The following is a 20,772-nucleotide window of genomic DNA, read 5'->3' as shown; positions in this document are numbered from 1 at the left end:
ATTGATTTTCATATAATTTTCATGTGTCATAGAATGTTATTCTTTTTTATTTAACCACTTAATCATGTTAAAACAATTTTAACTCAAGAGCAGTGTAAACAACTGACTGCCTAGGTTTCACCCAAAAGGGGTAGTTTGCTGATTCCTGGGTTAAAGTACTGGTATTTTCCAGCCAAGTGACTTTTACTAAGTCATTTGACTTTCCTGAGACTTAGATTTTTTATCTGTGCAATATGGGTTGTCAGGTACACCTTAGAAGGTTGCCAAAGATTAAATGAATAAAAAATATGGAGAGGGTCTGTGTATTTTGGAAAGCACTAAAATTTAAATAGTAATATATTTTAATATTATTAAATCATATGTTTATTGTTCTATTGAGTATTATTATATAAGTCATCAGTCACATTACTGTTATCATATTATCAAAGCAAAACACAATAACCAAAACTGGCAATGGAGAGCCTAATACGAACTAGCCTAAATAAAATGGGAATTTTTTGTTTTTATCTTTGAATACATTTGACATGGAACATTGTGTAAGTTTGGAATTTCACTTTTAACCAAAGAAAGCTTGCACTTTGACTCTTCACGTTCTTGTTTTCTCTTTCTTCATTGGGTGGATAACCTATAAGTTGGGGTTATTTGGGGAGTTAGGTGAAAATGAATGATGGGGGAAAAATTGACTTAAATTCCTGTTTGAAATCTCTGGTTCAGCTGTGCAAGCTGAATTTTCTTCCCTGAGATCTTATAGGTGATAAAGGACATCTGTTCTGGATGATTCATACCTTTACCTGCCTCAAGGCAGAACAAGATGAGCTCTTAATGCCTTTCTCCTGTCAGTAGTAAGCATGACCAGTTACTAAGTATAATTAAACTTCAGTTGTTTAGCACTGATAAGATGACTGCAAATATTGTTGCTCTTTATATAAGAATTTCTGTTTAGGGAATATCCAAACAAAAAGCCAGCTTTTGTTTATAAACTTTCACACTTAGTTTTTGAAGGGCTGGTGTATTAGAATATGTATAGATGGAAATGTCCCACGTTCTTCTTCACCTGCTGTTTTCTGAGTCCTATAGCTACACAACACCACACAACCAACTTGAAGAAAAATGAATTCAATTCACAGACTTATCTACTTACCAGGAGCACCAAGGGCCTTGAATGCTATAGGAACTTAATAATATTAAGTTTGAAAGATTTCTTTTAATAAAGTAATTAGTTCATATGGAACAAATAAATTATTTTAGAACCATGTGAATTCACAGTTTATGTCTTTTTCTTTTTTTTCTGATAAATTTTTTTATGGTGGTTTATTATAGGTCACTGAATACACTTCCCTGTGCTGTATAGGAGGACCTTGTTATTTATCCATCTTATATTTAATAGTTTGCCTCTGCTAGTCCAAAACTCCCAAATTACCTTTTTCCTATGTCTTTGTATCCGTCTGTATTCAACTATAGCAGCCATTCAAGCCAGAATCACTAGAACACTTTTGTGATTTAAAATGGACCCACGGGCCTTGGTTTCCCACAAACAGTCTAGACAGAGATGTATATGGAAGCTTCCAGCAGGAATTTCCTCAGTAGTTCATTGTATTTTGTTGAAAAAACCACATGGAAACAAAATCTTGATTTAAACGATTTTTCTTATTTGTATATTGTCATTGCTTTTAACAGGCCTTCCTGAAGTCTATTATTTTATGAACAGAAAGTGAATTAAATCTTTTTAAATGGCATAAATTCACTCTAGCCTTAGAGTTAGTGTTTTTTATACACTGGCTTTAAAATGGAGTTTCAATCATGTGTATTTCCATTTCAGCTAATGCTCTTTGAGACATGATAATTATTCCTGCAAGCAGTAACTGGTTAGTATAGCACTGGTAAGAACTGTGAGAAATACTTTAAGGACATATGTTTGAGATGGGAGTAAGCTAAGGGGGAAAATGTTTGAGACGTGTAGCAGACACAGCTCTGACACTGAACAGTGCAAATATTAGACTGTTTATCACTATGCCTCCCAACAGGCCCTTACACTTTCCAGGCAAGCCCCTGGGCTGAGTATGGGTACAGGAAAACTCTCAAAAGCTCTTAAAATCTAATTCAGTCCACCTTAACTTAAAAATATATGAAAAAAATATATGATTAGACTTCATTAGATTGGGATTGTCTCTCATGGAAGATTGAGTCTATCCACAGGGTGTTCCCATCTGGTGGGGGGGTGACAGTTGTTTTTTGTTTTTATTTAATTTATTTATTTAATTGAGGTATAGTTGACTTACAATGTGGTGTTAGATTCAGGTATACAGCAAAGTGATTCAGTTTATATATATATGGATTTATATATATATATATATGTTCTTTTTCAGATTCTTTTCCCTTATAGGTTATTACAGAATATTGAGTCGAGTTCCCTGTGCTCTGTTTTATATATGGTAGCATAGATATGTTAATCTCAAGGAGATAACATTTCTTGACTCCCACTGACCCAACTTTTGTTTGGACCAGGCTCTGTGCTAGGTACTTTATATCCAAGATCTATCACTTACTCTTTACAAAAATCCACTGCAGGAACAGAAGTTCATATGTGGGTGTTGGTTACATTGTTCTCTGTATTTTCTAATCAGCATAATGGCCAAAATGGTTCATCAACTGATGAATCCAGTCTATGAATAAAGTGGAATATTCAGCAATAAAAAGGGATGAAGTCCTGATATGCTCTACAACATGGACGAACCTTGAAAACTTTATGCTGAGTAAAAGAAGCCAGATACAAAAGGTCACAGGGAATAGAGCAGAAGGGGTTGAGGGTAAATGAGGTGTGAATGCTGATAGATAAGGGGTTTCCTTCGGAGGTGATGAAAATGTTCTAAAACTGATTGCGGTGATGGTTGCCCAACCCTGTAAATTTACTGAAATACTTTGAATTTACATATTAAGTGGGTGAATAGTTTAGTTTGTGAATTACATCCCAATAAAGCTGTTATTGGGAGAAGGCAATGGCAACCCACTCCAGTACTCTTGCCTGGAAAATCCCATGGATCGAGGAGCCTGGTAGGCTGCAGTCCATGGGGGTGCTAGGAGTCAGACACAACTGAGTGACTCCACTTTCACTTTTCACTTTCATGCATTGGAGAAGGAAATGGCAACCCACTCCAGTGTTCTTGCCTGGAGAGTCCCAGGGACGGGGGAGCCTGATGGACTGCCATCCCTGGGGTTGCACAGAGTCGGACATGACTGATGCGACTTAGCAGCAGTAGCAGCAGCAAAGCTGTTACTAACATTCATACAGTTATTTACCAATGAGGGATTGGGGGCAGGAGGAAAAGGAGACAACAGAGGATGAGACGGCTGGATGGCATCACCAACTCAATGGACGTGAGTCTGAGTGAACTCTGGGAGATGGTGATGGACAGGGAGGCCTGGCATGCTGTGATTCATGGGGTCGCAAAGAGTCGGACACAACTGAGTGACTGAAATGAACTGAACATACAGAGAGTTGCGGAAGGACTTGAATGCCATGGGAAGACATTTGGATTGTCCTGTTGTCCATGGGAAGCCATCAGTATTTTCACCAAGTAGCATCAAATAGAGTTTTGGTTTAGAAAAACCACTGTTTTAGCAGTGTTCATGATAGATGGGAGCAAGGAAACCCCAATGCAAAGAGAACAGTGAGGATCTGCCATATTTGTGGCAGAATATAAATTTCATATATTTTATAAAAATGGTACTGTGTGTTTTGTTCTCATGGAATTCTCCCCTCCATATCAGTAAGGTAAACTCACCATTTCATCACCCACAGGAGGATCTACCACAAGGCTAAGAGAAGAATTTATTTGGAGACAACTCTCAAACAGCTCTACCTCCTTGCCAACACTTGGTATTGTTTGTCTATTCGGTTCTAGCCATTTGAGTGGATATGAAGTGGTATCTCCCTGTGGGTTTTGATTTGCATTTCCCTGATGACCAGGGATGCTGAGCCATTTTCTGTCTTCACACTCTGCTTGCTAAAGTGGCAATTTTACAATTAGAGATCAGTTCCTCTGTTCTTTCAAAGTGGAAATACCTAAACGTAGTGATTCTCAAGCCAGGCAGTTTTGCCCACCCCCCCCAACCAAGAATGGCCACCAGGTAAAATACAGATGCTCACTTAAATTTGAATTTCAAATAAATGGCTAATATTGGGTGGGACATACATACACTAACAAGTTATGAGTTGTTTATCCAAAATTCTCAGTAAACTGTGCAGCCTGTATTTTTATTTGCTAAATCAGGCAGCTTCATCCCAGGGAGACATTTAACAATGTCTGAAGACATTGTTGGTTGTCATAACTCAGTGGGGTGGGCAGGGGGGCGCTGCCAGTGAGTGGAGTCCATGTTTACTGTGAAGCATCCCACAGTGCTCTAGAAAGTTCCTCACAACAACAAATGGCTAAGTCAGTAGCTTGGAGGTTGAATAATAACCCTGTCTTAGTGGTTTAGTGAGAACTGAGTTGGAGAGACGAGTAGTTGATGGCCTCAGGGAAAGGAGACCCTCTGGAAAAAGAATCAGAGTGGGTGGCTAGGGTGAGTAGATGGAAGATTGAACTGAGTTGGGGCTTCCCAGGTGGCGCAGTGGTAAAGAATCCACCTGCCAACGTGGGAGATACAGGTTCAATCCCTGGGTTGGAAAGATCCCCTGGAGCAGAAAATGGAAACCCACTCCAATATTCTTGCCTGGGAAATTCCAGGGACATAGGAGCCTGGCGGGCTACAGTCCATGGGGTTGCAGAGTTGGACACAACTGAGTTTACCCCATTTTCTTTGAGGGCTAAGAGACCAGTGTTGACTGCTCTTAGAGTCAAAGAACAGGCAGGCAGGGAGGGACCGCTTGGCCATCTGAGAAGCTGTTACCAAACGGATCCCCAAACAGCATCAACGTGCTGCCTCTGGTGGCTGCTGCTGCAAACCAGAACAGAGCCTAACCTTGGGAGCTGAGAAGGATCTGAGCCCACAACCCTGGGCACCATCGGCCCAGCCTCCCACCCTCATGCCAGACCTCCGGTCCACATGGATGATGAGGCCCTCATACGGCTCTGTTGGCATGAAGTGAACAAGTCTGATTTGAACAGCAGACCAGCTGAATGAAAGATTGTGTCCCCTCCCCAGGCAGGATTGCTGGCGCTGTATATTTTGCTTGTTGTCTCCATTTTCTGTTCCCCCAAATATACATGAGAGTAGGTGACAAGCTATCATTTAACAAATTCCTGTGTGTGAGGGTCGTTTCCAGTACTGTTGTCATTAGCATTAGCTTCTCCTCCCCCAGAGAAAAGAGATGAGAGTTAATAGAGTTGATTAACCCAAAACCCCAGCACACAGGTTCCTAGAATATTCCTTCTCAAAAATGGCCTCTGTTCGATGCTTCATCTTTACTTGCCATTATTCTGCAGCATCCATGGCGTAGACTGGTTCATGGGAGGAATTCTGTGTGCAGGAAAAGGAGCAATTCAATAATTAGAGAGAGAAGCTCGTCCTCAACTGGATAAGTTGCCTCAAGCACTTCTATCAAAAATAATTGAATTGCTCAGAGCCGTCTTCATACTCCCGAGAAGTCAGACGATTGTGTCTTTCAAGTCACACAGTCAAGCACAAAGTGCATCTGCCTAAAAATTACTCATGATCCCTCGTGCTGTAGACATTCTTTTGAATGATCTCGGTATTTTCATGGTCCCTGTGTTTGGAGCCACGTTTCATTAGGATATTTGGCTTTCGTTTCATGTATCTCTCATGGAAAGTGAAGGAAATCTCCAAGATGATAACAGTGTTTCAAAAAAAAATGAGTATTAGGTCAAATTGCTATTGGTGAATAGTAGAATACTTGCGCCTGGCATAAAATTTTTTTAAGAAAATAATACATAATTTCTCTCTTTTAAGTTTGCTCTTTTTTCTTCTACTAAACATTTTTTGAGCTTCCCTGGTGGCTCAGATGGTAAAGAATCTGTCTGCATTGCAGGAGATCCAGGTTCAATTCCTGGGTCAGGAACATGCCCTGGAGAAGGGAATGGCTACCCGTTCCAGTATTCTTGCCTGGAGAATTCCATGGACAGAGGACCTTGGGGTAGCTACAGTCCATGGGGTTGCAAAGAGTTAGACATGACTGAGAGACTATTTTCACTTTCACACATTTTTTATTCCTGACTACCTCAGAGTTCCCATGTTTCTGTGATGTATTTGGATAGCAAGTCTAGGGTCCAAGAGGAATCTGGTAAGTCAAAAATTAAAAGTAAATAATAGTGTACTATGCAAAGAGGTGGACCCTGAGCCATAGAGCTGCTCTTCAAAAGCAGGTGGCTTTTCTTTTAGAGAACAGAACTTTCGATGGGGCATGAATGCCCTTAAATCAATCAGATGTCTGCTCCCACTGGATTTCATTCATGACAGGCACACTGACTTGTTGGAAAGTGGTGCTCAGCAAACTGGGACAGAGGTTGTGTTAGAATTGGTCAACGCAGGTGATGTGGGTTCAAGGGTCTGAATGAACACTTCTCTGGGTAATGCTGTTTCAACCCATGTGTGAATTCGTCATCCCCTGGACCATGCCCAAACTGGGAATACACCTCATTTGCCCAGATGGCACTTTTATTCTATTGTAATCAGATAGAAAATACCAGACACCAAAAGATAAAGTTTGTAACTCCTGTATTCCCCATCATAGGAAGGACCATCTTGAAGGGATTCCCCAGGCTGCTCTTGCCTCTGCCTGAGGGCAGAGGTCTTGAAGACTCTTGAGACTGCAAGTAGATCCAACCAGTCCATCCTAAAGAAAATCAGTCCTGAATATTCACTGGAAGGACTGATGTTGAAGCTGAAACTCCAATACTTTGGCCACCTGATGCGAAGAACTGACTCACTGAAAAGACCCTATGCTGGGAAAAATTGAAGGTGGGAGAAGGGGATGGCAGAGGATGAGATGGTTGGATGGTATCACTGACTCTATGGACATGAGTTTGAGCAAGCTCTGGGAGTTGGTGATGGACAGGGAAACCTGGCATGCTACAGTCCATGGGGTTGCAAAGAGTCAGACACAACTGAGCGACTAAACTGAACTGAACTGAAGCTGAGACTCGGCTCTGCTTTGAATGGTCGTGAGCTCTGGGATGCGGAGGGGTGGCCCCCTCCACACCAAAGACTGTGGCCCCAAACAGGCCCATGTTCCAAAGGCCAGGGCATGGAGCCCTCCTTCTGTTATTCCCTGGACCCACAGGTAAACAGATGATGTTGCTTAGATTGCCTTCCCATAGACCTTAGGTCAGTAACTACACAAATTGATCTCAGAGCACACCAGAATCTTGAGTGCCAGGAGAGCAATTCTTGATCCTCTCTGTCAGGGAAATCCAGGCATGGCCCTGCTTTGTAATTTTCATGTGAACTCCACCTCTGAGTACCAGTGTTTCAGCTCAGGCCCCTGAGCACAAAACCACCTGCTGGGGTTCCATTTTCTCCTTTTATTCCTCCCCCATTCCACTTGCTGGGGAGCAGAAATAAAACTCTATCATCCATAAAAGATTCCTCCTTGACTGGGCCGAAATACGCCTTCTTTGTATAACGAAAGAACAGAAAAGAAAAAAAACACTGTGTGTTTTGAAAGTCTGGTGGAGGAGACAGAAAGAGCTCCAGGGAGAAGGGGTTCAACCCGGCCCCACCCCCACCGGCTCCCGGAGAGCTGCCAGCTGCCAGCAAGCAGGGTTCACTGTAAATGGATGGTGACAAGAATGTGGGGGAGGTGACTGGGAAGATTAGTTCCGCTGAGACAGGCTCTAAAGGGAGCCCCCTGGAGTGCCGCTGCTGTTTTCTACAGGATGGCCGCCCCCGCCAGTCCATTCTAATGAAAGTGGCGGCCATGGGTCTACACTCCTGGTATGTCTGCCTGCATAAACCCCCTCACTCATCACAACAGCGACTGGCATGCGTCTAAAGAAGGCCAGACTTCCAGGAGAGCCTCCGTAATGCCTTAGTTTTAGAACATGAGGAATCATCTTCAACTGCCCAATTTCCTGTTGTTTTTTTTTTTTTTTTTTTTTCTTATCAAGCCTCTTGAAAGACAGTCCTTGTATTCTTAAAGCAGAATGGTAGGAGCACACAATTAGAGGAGAGACAGTGCAATCATTGTTGGGAGGACTTAACAGATGGAAAGAAAGGGCAGGGCATGGTCTCTGGGCCTGTTTTGCCAGGTGCCAGGGGTCAGGAGTCACTGTGGACAAAGTTCCACAGTTGAAGAACTTTCTGTTGTGCTTGAACACCATCACACAATGGCCTCATGCTGGAATAAATGGACTGTGTAGATAGGCATGTGGAAATAAAAGCCAGCAACCAAGCGCTACCTGAAATGACCATCTTGCCCAGTTTGTCATAAGATTACATAGCAGAAGTAAATTAGAATTGAATACCCACTTCGCAGGGACATAAATCTGAAGCTGTGTATACTATAAATTAGAAAAAGAAAGGATGCTGTGATCCAAAAGCAATATTCTAACCAAGGGAGGCAAGGTTAAAAGAAGAACACACACACAATAGCAATATATATGTACATGTACACACTCATTTGTTGTTGGTAAGGTCCTTGGGTCTCAGGACACAAAGACTTGCTCCTTGAAGGAGAAACTGGGACATTTCTGGTCTCCTTTACCTTTCTGAGTATCACAGAAGAGCCTACAAAGAAAGCCTCAATAATCCTAGAAATTTGCTAGCAATCAGGGACTGGCCAGCAACAAAGGGCATTTAGAAATGACCTCTTGCTTCTTGATACGTGCTTCTGGTTTGTTCCTCCTCTGAAAAGTGAATTAGTTATCAGGTAGCATTTCAGATTTGCTTAGAATGTAAGCTTCCAGAGGCAAGGGTGGTTTCATTTTTTTCTTGCTGTAACTCTTCCTTGACGACCTTGGCTCTCTATTTTAGTCAGTGATCAATGACCATGGATGAAAAGCCAGTGCAAAAATCTCCATGATTTGCTCCAAAGCCAGCCCTGCTTTGATGCAGCAGAAGTTCCTGGGAAGACTCTTAGCCAACCAGCTCCAGAGGTGAACCCACCTCCCCTCCCTCTTATATCCTTACATCTCATTGATCACTGTACCCCTTGAGCACTGTCCCTCACCAATGGACTTACTTCAAGTCAGCTTTATTTGTTCCCAAACCTGTTTAAGCCAGTTATGCTTGGAACTATAATTCTGTCTTTTTTTCCAGCTCTATTGAAGTATGATTGACAAATAAAAATTATATACATTTAGGTTGCACAATGTGATTTTTTTTCCTAAAGGTGTAAAAAGTGATGATATCTGTGTGTGTGTGTACGTGCGCACGCATGCACGCAGGCGTGTGCACACACACACACATGCGCTAAGTTGCTTTAGTCGTGTCTGACTCTTTGCAACCTCATGGACTAGCCCACCAGACTCCTCTGTCCATGGGATTCTCCAGGCAAGAATACTGGAATGAGTTGCCATTTCTTCCTCCAGGGGATCCTCCCAACCTGGGGATGGAACCCATGTCTCACATCTCCTGTATTGACAGGCAAGTTCTTTACCACTAGTGCCACCTGGGAAGCCCATCATCTGTGCATACACTGTCAAATGATGACCTCCATCCATTAATTAGTACATCCATCACCTCACATATTTACTTTGCTGCATGCATAGTATACACTTAAGATCTACTCTCTCAGCAAATTTTGCTTATGTAATCTGTACTTTTATGAAAAGTGATATGAATGTGATTGTTTTTACACAACACAGACGAGGACTCTGAAAATGAAGCAGAATGTTCACAGGTTCAGAAGAGCTGATAATCTACTCACTCACTTACCCTCCTATGGATTCTATTGGTCCTGAGGGAAGATGGCAAGAGATGCCATAGTGGGGGCTGCTTCTGAGCTTTCAGTGGCTCAGCCAGTCTTCCAAGTATCTCTGAAGACCAGAAGGGAGCTCTGCCATGTATTCTGGAACCTGAAGTTGGGAATCAGATTCACAGCCCCCAATTTCTAAAACCGCATGAAGTAATATGGTCTATTGGACCTTGTAACAGCAACAACAACAAAAAGGAATGTTTCTTTGGCTTACAAATTAGAGAAGAACATTTGTGTTTATTAAAATGATTCAAACTAATTAATTCATAGCTATCACTAGGAAACACTCAAAGGGGAAAGGTCTGTGTTTCTGTTTAAAATTGCAGAACAGCAAAATATTTTGGATGCCAATCCACAGCTCTAGAAAATCAATATTAGTGAATATTTATGCAGGATTGCATGATATTTCTTTAAAAAATTGGCATTAGGAATTTTCCCCCCACATTCAGTATAAAATGTAAAAATTATATATCAAAGCAATAACTAGTAGAAAATTATTCTGGATTTAATTTTATTTCACATGTAGTTGTTGTTTAGTTTCTAAATTGTGTCTGACTCTTTGCAACCTCATGGACTGTAGCATACTCCTCTGTCCTCCAGTCTCCTGGAGTTTGCTCAAATTCGTGTCCATTGATTTAAAGCATGATGTGGCAATCCAATGCTATTTATTGTGGGAAAAGAAAAGTGGACCTTAGTAGACTCTTTGGTATTTTTAAATGAATGTTAAAATATGGCTATGTCATAGACATTGGGTTTTATATGCTCCAAGTTTAGCTGCTACATCCTTTCTATCATCGAAGTACCCTTGAAATTAGAAATGGAAATGTTCTTTTAGGATAGTCATCTATTCCTGGGATGTGATACAGAACTGTTACTTCCAAAATGTTTCCTTGTTCTTGGTACACGACAGAGTCTTTTAAGAACAAAGAGTTATTCTCAATTCAAGCTGTACTGAGCTGTGCCAACTGAACCCCAGCATTATTTCAGACATTCTGTATTCACTGAGGAGGATGGAACAAAATAATTAGGAGATGATGGCCCAGAGACCTTCAGAGAAAGGCATTCTTGTTGTGTTCTACAGCTTTTTCTATTTGTTTCTCTATCTTTTACCATCTCTCCCATCCACTCTTCAGGCCAGCATATAGAGAGTCCTGGAGAAATAGAATATTGTGTGTTCACTAATTAACTTACTTGGGGTTAGCATCCAGGTATTCAGGTATTTCCATTGAATTTTTTACAGCCTGCTAGGAACAGCTGTAGTTAAGAACTACTGATTCTGCTTTGTTTGACATACCACTTGTAACAGGGCATAACATACCACATCTTGCTTCCATTTTAGCTACTCTGTATTGAATCAGACACCATTAGTCACTTTCAAGTTCTGATTTCTGTCTCTTGCACATGAGTATTTAGACTTCCATAGTTCAGTTCAAGGGCTTCCCTGGTGGCTCAGACGGTAAAGAATCTGGCTACAGTGCAGGAGATTCAGGTTCAATCCCTGGGTAGGGAAGATCCCCTGGAGAAGGGAATGGCAATCCACTCCAGTATTCTTGCCTGGAGAATTCCATGGACAGAGGATCCTGGTGAGCAACAGTTCATGGGGTCGCAAAGAGTCTGAAATGGCTCAGCAACTAATAAACACAGTTCAGTTCAAATGCTCTTTCCTTTACGGCCCAGCTTCAGGGAGAACTACAGGCAGTGCTATTAGAATAGAAAAACATGGCACTGGCTCTTTCTGAATGACTGGTTTGGAATTAGGGCGATTCATTAATTCAACATTTCTTATGTGCTCACTATATATCAGGCAATGAGCTAAGTAAGCCCTGGGGATCTTTAAAAGGGAATATCTGGGACTTGATTAACAAAGATCACAGTTTGTGCTTTATGGAAATTCATAGTCCACCTGGGAAACAGACACCCAAATAAATAAGAGTATGGATGGTAGTGGCATGAAAAAGGAGCCCCCAGAGAGCCAGGAGCAGGGGGAGGGAGGGACGCTGGGACTGGGCCTTTGTGGCATTCATTCATGAATCTTCTTGTGGATGTTTGTTTTCATTTCTTTTTTAAAAACTTTTACTTTTTTATTGAAGTATAGTTGATATACAATGTCATGTTAGTTTCAAGTGTACAGTGCCAGGATTCAGTTGTACATATGTATCTGTATCTATTGTTTTTCAGGCTCTTTTCCCTTTAGGTTATTACAAAATATTGAGTAGAGTTCCCTGTGCTACACAGTAGGTCCTTGTTATTTACCTGTTTTATATATAGAAGTGTGTATATGTTAATCCCATCCTCCTAATTTATACCTCCCTTTCCCTTTGGTAACCATAAGTTTGTTTTCTATGTCTGTAGGGCTCTGTTTTGTAAATAAGTTCATTTGTATCTTTTAATTTGGATTCCACATATAAGTGATATCATATGATATTTGTCTTTGTCTGGTTTGGTTCACTTAGTATGAGAATCTCTATGTCCATCCATGTTGCTATAAATGGCATTATTTCATTCTTTTTATGGCTAATATTCCATTGTGTATATATGTGTGTGTGTCTGTGTATATACCCCATCTTCTTAAACCAGTCAATCTATCAGTGGACATTTAGGTTGTTTCTATGTCTTGGCTATTGGAAGTAAAGCTGCTATGAACATTGGGGTCTATGTATCTTTTTGAGGCTTTCCTGGTGACTCAGAAGTTAAAGCGTCTCCCTGGAATGTGGGAGACCCGGGTTCGATCCCTGGATTGGAAAGATCTCCTGGAGAAGGCAATGGCACCCCACTCCAGTACTCTTGCCTGGAGAATCCCATGGAGGGAGGAGCCTGGTAGGCTACAGTCCATGGGGTCGCAAAGAGTCGGACACGACTGAATGTTTTCACTTTACTTATCTGCGGATGTGTCCAAGAGTGGGATTGCTGGATCATATGGTAAATCTATTTTTAGTTTTTTCAAAGAACCTCCATACTGTTCTCCATTGTAGCTGTAGCATGTTTTCATTTCTTTTAGGTAATACCTAGGAGTGATAAAGCTGATCAGGGGGTAATTTTAGAAACTGCCAAACTTTGCCAAACTTTTCCATGGGGCTGTACCATGTTTCATTTCCCCCAGTGCTGTATGAGTTCCATTTGATCTACAATCTTACCAGTACTGGATCTTGCCAAATTTTTACCCATTCTCATGTGTAGCAGTATCTCCTTGTGGTTTTAATTTATATTTTCCTAATAACCAATTATATATTATTACATGATAGACATAGATATGAGTATATGTATAATATAGATATAATTGTATTTCTGATTATATTATATATTAAGAGTATATTAATTATGAATGTAGTTATACCTTAAGTTCAGTTCAGTTGCTCAGTCGTGTCTGACTCTTTGCAACCCCATGAATTGCAGGATGCCGGGCCTCCCTGTCCATTACCAACTCCCGGAGTTCACTCAAACTCATGTCCATCGAGTTGGTGATGCCATCCAACCATCTCATCCTGTAGCCCCCTTCTCCTCCTGCCCCCAATCCCTCCCAGCATCAGAGTCTTTTCCAATGAGTCAAATCCTCGCATGAGGTGGCCAAAGTACTGGAGTTTCAGCTTTAGCATCATTCCTTCCAAAGAACACCCAGCACTGATCTCCTTTAGAATGGACTGGTTGGATCTCCTTGTAGGCCAAGGGACTCTCAAGAGTCTTCTCCAACACCATAGTTCAAAACCATCAATTCTTCAGCGCTCAGCCTTCTTCACAGTCCAACTCTCACATCCATACATGACCAGTGGAAAAACCATAGCCTTGACGGATCTTTGTTGGCAAAGTAATGTCTCTGCTTTTTAATATGCTATCTAGGTTGGTCATAACCCTCCTTCCAAGGAGTAAGCATCTTTTAATTTCATGGCAGAAATCACCATCTGCAATCACCACCATTTTGGAGCCCCCAAAAATAAAGTCTGGCACTGTTTCCACTGTTTCCCCATCTATTTCCCATGAAGTGATGGGACCAGATGCCATGATCTTCGTTTTCTGAATGCTGAGTTTTAAGCCAACTTTTTCACTCTCCACTTTCACTTTCATCAAGAGGCTTTTGAGTTCCTCTTCACTTTCTGCCATAAGGGTGGTGTCATCTGCATATCTGAGGTTACTGATATTTCTCCCGGCAATCTTGATTCCAGCTTGTGTTTCTTCCAGTCCAGCATTTCTCATGATGTACTCTGCATAGAAGTTAAATAAACAGGGTGACAATATACAGCCTTGATGTACTCCTTTTCCTATTTGGAACCAGTCTGTTGTCCCATGTCCAGTTCTAACTGTTGCTTCCTGACCTGCATACAAATTTCTCAGGAGGCATTATATTAACTATATAAAATATATAGTTATATTATATATAATAATATGTTAATAATACAATTATAATACACATTATAGAATATATATTAGTTATATAGTTATTATATTATATGTGTAATATATATAATGATATCTCTGATTGTATTGTATATTGATAGTCTTAATATAGTTGTAATATATTATAATATATATTAGCTATATAGTTATTATTATATGTTGAAGAACTTTGCACATGTTCATCAGCCATTAGGATATGGAGATTTTAGAGCAATCCATTTCTGCTACTGAATTGTGACACCTTTTAAGTCTGGGCCATTTCTTACTTGTCTTTGTGTCCTGTTGTTCAGCTAGCAAAGTTCCTAGTATAGAATAGCTTCCTCTACCTCTCAACCCCCCAAAAAACATAATTACTGAACTGAATCAATCACCACTTCAGCCTCAAGAGGCTCTGTCTCATGCTTTTCCATTGTGGTATGTGCTGCCTGATTTTTATACTTTTGCCAATATTCTATGGAGGCTGGGCCTGCCCTGCCTGCCCATAGCAGCAGACTAGAATTCCCTGAGGAGGAACACACCAATGGCCACTCAGCAGCCCTCAACCAGGGCCTGAAGAGATGGTGTTTAAATAGCCCAACAAGCTCATCCCATGGGGGCCCCCTCTGAGGCACATGATGTTCTATGCTGATAGTTCCTTATGGGATGAAGTTCCTGTTACCCACAGTGGGAAGTGGCTTGATCGTACACTTCTTGTTGGCTTCCTTGCCTTGCCTTCTCTTCAGTGCTCACTCCCCCACTTCCTTAATGGAATTTCCTTGAATCACCTCCCACATACACAACTGTTTTGAGGTTTCTTTATGTGGGAATGAAAACAATGACAGTAGCCTTCTTTTCCAAATGAAGAAACCAAAGTGCAGAGAAAATAAGTGAAGTATTCATGGCACAGCTAGTAATTGATGACATACATCCTCTGGCATCTAGAAACATGCTCTTTTAGAAGATGGAGTTTGTCTTCATGAGCAGTAATAACAACCATTGATACATTAAAGAACAGTGCAAGAAGGAGAAGAAGAAATATCTATCTACCTGCCTACCTACCTCTATCTCAGAAAGCTCAAGGCTCTATAAAATGAAAGGTAAATAAGTGAAATGGTTCTCAACTACAGAACTTACTATGTGCCAGATACTATTTTAAGTGTTTTTTGTGTGTGAATCAACACACAACGTCATTTAACACAAAGCACTATAAGACAGGTGCATTATTATCATTATCTGATGTTCATGGATAAAGAAAAAAAGACACAGAGAGCTTAAGGAACTTGCCAAAGGTCACACTTGCAGAGGTCTGACTCCTGGGTTTGTGCTCACAACCATCAAACTACACTGAATTTGGGGAAGTGGCAGAGAAATTCTAGAAGTAACAGATTACTGTTGGCTTTTGGCACCAGTGGTCTTGAAAAGAGAACATGGGATTATGCTTAATTAAGGACTAATTCTTCCTAGGGCCATCAAAGAACTCATTCTAGTCAGCTAGGATATTTTCAGGGACAGAAATTAACTACCCAACTGAAAATGACTTAAACAGCAGGGAGTAACTAATAAATCTCATAAAATAAGGGATCTGGAGGCAGGGGGCTCCAAACCTGGTTTATTCAGAATTTAAATGACATCAAAGGAGCAGTGACTCACATACTCATTCTTTATTTTCTACCCAATTTCATCTTCTTTGTGATTTTCTTGGTTCTCTATCAGGGTCTCAGGAAGGTTGCCTCAATTCCATATAGAAAGTATCATCAGAAAGGGAAGGAGGAAATTTGTCCCAGAATCTTCAGGAAAATACCCCTTTTGGTCCTACTGGATAGGATTAGGTCACATGATCTAGGCACAGGGGAAGCTAGAAAAGTGAGACGGGTGTTCTCTGTCTCCATCTCGGAAGTCTCCATCTTGGAAGGCAGGTTCCACTGAAAACAAAAACCTGGACCAAGACTGGTTGAGAAAGCAATCAATCATGATGCACGTCACTTAAATCCCACATAAGAGCTGCCTTTTCATGATATACTTAAATTTGGAAAAGCCAGAATTTATCTGCTTTGTGTCAACTAAAAAGATGCACAACTTGCGAGTTGCAAGTTAAGTTTTATTTGGGAGCAAAATGAGGACTGCAGCCCAGGAGACAGCAGCTCAGATAGCTCTGAGAGGCTGTTCCAGAGAGGCAGAGGAGGAAGGTCAATATATAAGATTTTGGTGAAGGGGGAGTTCAAGCAATCAAGCACTTACTTTACAAAAGGTTTTCTGCTAGTCACAAGGAGCTGATGTCACCATGAAGGGATTTAGTGATTTTCTAGATATGAAGTGTTGCAAGGATTGGGATCATGAAGTCATTTCCTGAAAATATCTACCTAAAGACCTGTTCCACCAGTTTCCCTGGAGCACAGAGTGCCTCACTGTCCACCCTGAATTCCCCTCGGTGGGTGTTGGAAATGGGCAGCTGCTGCAGCACAGGGTTCAATCTCCACAGAGGTAGATGGCAAATGCCCTTGTTGTCTTTCAGTCACTGGCAAATGCTCTTCAGTTCAGTTCAGTCACTCAGTCATATCCGACTCTTTGAGACCCCATGAATCACAGCACGCCAGGCCTCCCTGTCCATCACCAACTCCCAGAGTTCACTCAGACTCATGTCCATCGAGTCAGTGATGCCATCCAGCCATCTCATCCTCTGTCTTCCCCCTTCTCCTCCTGCCCCCAAGCCCTCCCAGCATGAGTCTTTTCCAATGAGTCAACTCTTCGCATGAAGTGGCCAAAGTACTGGAGTTTCAGCTTTAGCATCATTCCTTCCAAAGAAATCCCAGGGCTGATCTTCTTCAGAATGGACTGGTTGGATCTCCTTGCAGTCCAAGGGACTCTCAAGAGTCTTCTCCAACACCACAGTTCAAAAGCATCAATTCTGTGGGACTCAGCCTTTTTCACAGTCCAACTCTCACATCCATACATGACCAGTGGACAAACCATAGCCTTGACTAGACAGACCTTTGTTGGCAAAGTAATGTCTCTGCTCTTGAATATGCTATCTAGGTTAGTCATAACTTTCCTTCCAAGGAGTAAGATTCTTTTAATTTCATGGCTGCAGTCACCATCTGCAGTGATTTTGGAGCCCCCAAAAATAAAGTCTGAAACTGTCTCCACTGTTTTCCCATCTATTTCCCATGAAGTGATGGGACCAGATGCCATGATCTTCGTTTTCTTAATGTTGAGCTTTAAGCCAACTTTTTCATTCTCCACTTTCACTTTCATCAAGAGCTCTTGGCAAGTGCCAATTTGTAACGTTTGCAAAGACAGCCTTGCGGGACAATGTGAGGTAATGTTCAGGGTTGCAGCTGGAAATGGCCCCAGCTGTTGACGTCATATTTCAGAGCAGAACATCAGATAGGACCGGAAGCAGTCTGTCACAGTCAGAACAGGGAGGTACCATATTGACCATATTTTGCAGGCCTCAGAAACCATCTTCTAAATCCAGAGCAGAAGCAGGAGAATTGGGATTGCTGGACTCAGCCAGTCAGCAGATGTTCTGTGAGTGTTTAGTCTTAAGGTGGTGTATTAATCATTGTCAGGGAAGGAGGGATACTGAGATATCAAATGTGTGTCCTAACCTCAAGAATGGAGAAGGCAATGGCACCTCACTCCAGTACTCTTGCCTGGAAAATCCCATGGGTGGAGGAGCCTGGTGGGCTGCAGTCCATGGGGTCGCTAAGAGTCGGACACGACTGAGCGACTTCACTTTCTCTTTTCACTTTCATGCATTGGAGAAGGAAATGGCAACCCACTCCAGTGTTCTTGCCTGGAGAATCTCAGGGACGGGGGAACCTGGTGGGCTGCCATCTATGGGGTCACACAGAGTCAGACATGACTGAAGTGACTTAGCAGCAGCAACCTCAAGAAAGACGTAAAAATCTGATAATAATCAACACAACTGAGCACATATTCTCCGTCTGTGAAGACTGTTTAAAGCAAACGACACTGTTCTGGACACTAAAACGTACTTTAAATCCTCATAGTAATCCTTTGAAGTAGGTCATATTTATTAGCTTCATTCACCAATATGGAAACTGAGGCCAAGTGGGAAATGGAGACTTGGAGAGTTAAAGTTATCTTGAGATTAAGATACTCAATGTGTCTTGAATGATTTTACAAAGTAAAAACCCAATTAAGGAATGAAGACACTAGCTGTAAACTTAAAAAAAAAAAGAGTGTGTATAATTAATATTACATGGCAATATAAAGATTGAAGCACATGGTCAAAGTCACTTAATTAAAATATAGTTGATTTATAATCAACAGGTGTACAGCAAAGTGATTCACTTTTTTTTCAGATTATTTTACATTATAAGTATATAGTTTCCTTTGTTATATAGTAAGTCTTGTTGCTTATCTATTTTATGTGTAGTGGTATGTATCTGTTAATCCCATACTCTTAATTTACCCCTCACCTTCACCTTTCCCTTTTGGTAGCCGTAAGTTTGTTTTCTATGAGAGTAAGTTCATTTGTATCATTTTTTAGATTCCACATGTAAGTGATAATCATACAATATTTGTCTTTCTGTCTTACTTACTTCACTTAGTATGATAAAATTTAGGTCCATCCATGTTGCTGTAAATGGCAATATTTCATTCATTTTTATGGTTGAGTAATATTCCATTCTGTGTGTGTGTGTGTGTGTGTGTGTGTGTGAATATATACACACATATACCCACACCACATCTTCTTGAATCAGTTGTCTGTTGATGGATACTTGGGTTGTTCTTTCCATGTCCTGGCTGTTGTAAATAGTGCTGTTGTAAACATTGGGGTGCATGTGTCTTTTCGAATTAGAGTTTTGATCTTTTCTGGATATATGCCCAGGAGTGGGATTGTTCTATTATATGGTAACTCTAATTTTACTTCTTTAAGGAACCTCCACACTGTTCTCCATAGTGGCTGCTCTAATTTACATTCCCACCAACAGTGTAGGAGGGTTCCCTTTTCTCTACACCCTCTCCAGCATTTATTATTTGTAGACTTTTTGATGATAGCTGTTCTGACTGGTATGAGGTAATACCTCAATGTGAGTTTTATTTACATTTCTCTAACACATCGACTTTACAAAACGATAAAACTCAGTTCAAGACATGTAGGCAGAGAAATCAGCAACCAGCATGATACAACAGACAGTATTCTTAGTTTCCTTGACTATTACGGGGAGCTACAAACACAGAGCTACAAACAGTGGTTGGAAGGAACCTAGAAGGTCATATCCATGGAAACAGTGTCACTTGTTTCAGGGAGTTATAACAGTAGCCAGGAGCCCAGAGGGACTTTTGAAACATTCAAGAGTACAGTATAGCTGGGGTTGCCAATCTCTGGTATCTAAGGCCTGATGATCTGAGGTAGTGCTGATGTAATAATAATAGAAATAAAGTACACAATAAATATAATGTGCTTGAATCATCTCGAATCTCCCCCTGAACCCACCTGCCCACCCTCACCCTGTGAAAAATTTGTCTTCTGCAAAACCCATCTCTGGTGTCAAAAAGGGTGGGAACTGCTGCAGTATAGCAAAGCCTGCTGCCCAGGCTCCAGGGACAATTCCCAGAATCCCAGGTTGACAGAATATGAAGATCCAAAGTAGCTTTCAGAGATGCTCATGATTTACAGCTGTTGGTATATAAGTAAAATGGAGTACTACTCAGCCAGAAAGAATGAGATTTTGCCATTTGCAACAGCATGTATGGACTTGGAGGGTATTATGCTAAGTGAAATAAGTCAGAGAAAGACAGATACTGTACGATATCATTTGTATGAGGAATCAAAAAATAAAATAGTGAATATAGTTTTTTTAAAGAGAAAGAAACAGAATTCAAGATATAGAGAACAAACTAGAGGTTACCTGGGGAGAGAAGGGAGGGGCAAGAGAGAGGTAGGGGATTAAGACGTACAAACTACTATGTATAAAATAAACAAGCTACAAGCACAGGGAATATAGTCAATGTTTTATAATAATATGAGGGCAGGAGGAGAAGGGGACGACAGAGGATGAGATGGTTGGATGGCATCACCGACTCAATGGACATGAGTCTGAGCAACCTCCAGGAGTGATGGACAGGGAGGCCTGGCGTGCTGCTGTCCATGGGGCCACAAAAAGTCGGACACGACTGAGCGACTGATAGCCTTTAGAAACTGTGAATCACCATGTAGTATACCTGAAGCTTGTATAATATTGTACATCAACCATAAGAAAGTAAGTAAGTAAGTGAAGTCTCTCAGTCGTGTCCAACTCTTTGCGACCCTATGGACTGTAGCCTACCAGGCTCCTCTGTCCATGGGATTTTCCAAGCAGTAGTACTGGAGTGGATTGCCATTTCCTTCTCCAGAGGATCTTCCCGACCCAGGAATTGAACCTGGGTCTCGTGCATTGTAGACAGGCGCTTTGCCATCTGAGCCACCAGGGAAGTCCTTACCTCAATCATACCTCAATTAAAAAAATTTTTTAAGACTTATAACTGCAAATAGGCTCTTCCTCCTGCATTTAACCTTT

Source organism: Bos javanicus, chromosome X (assembly GCF_032452875.1).
Source record: "Bos javanicus breed banteng chromosome X, ARS-OSU_banteng_1.0, whole genome shotgun sequence".
In the NCBI taxonomy this organism is placed as follows: Eukaryota; Metazoa; Chordata; class Mammalia; order Artiodactyla; family Bovidae; genus Bos; species Bos javanicus.
This window is presented reverse-complemented; position numbering follows the sequence as displayed.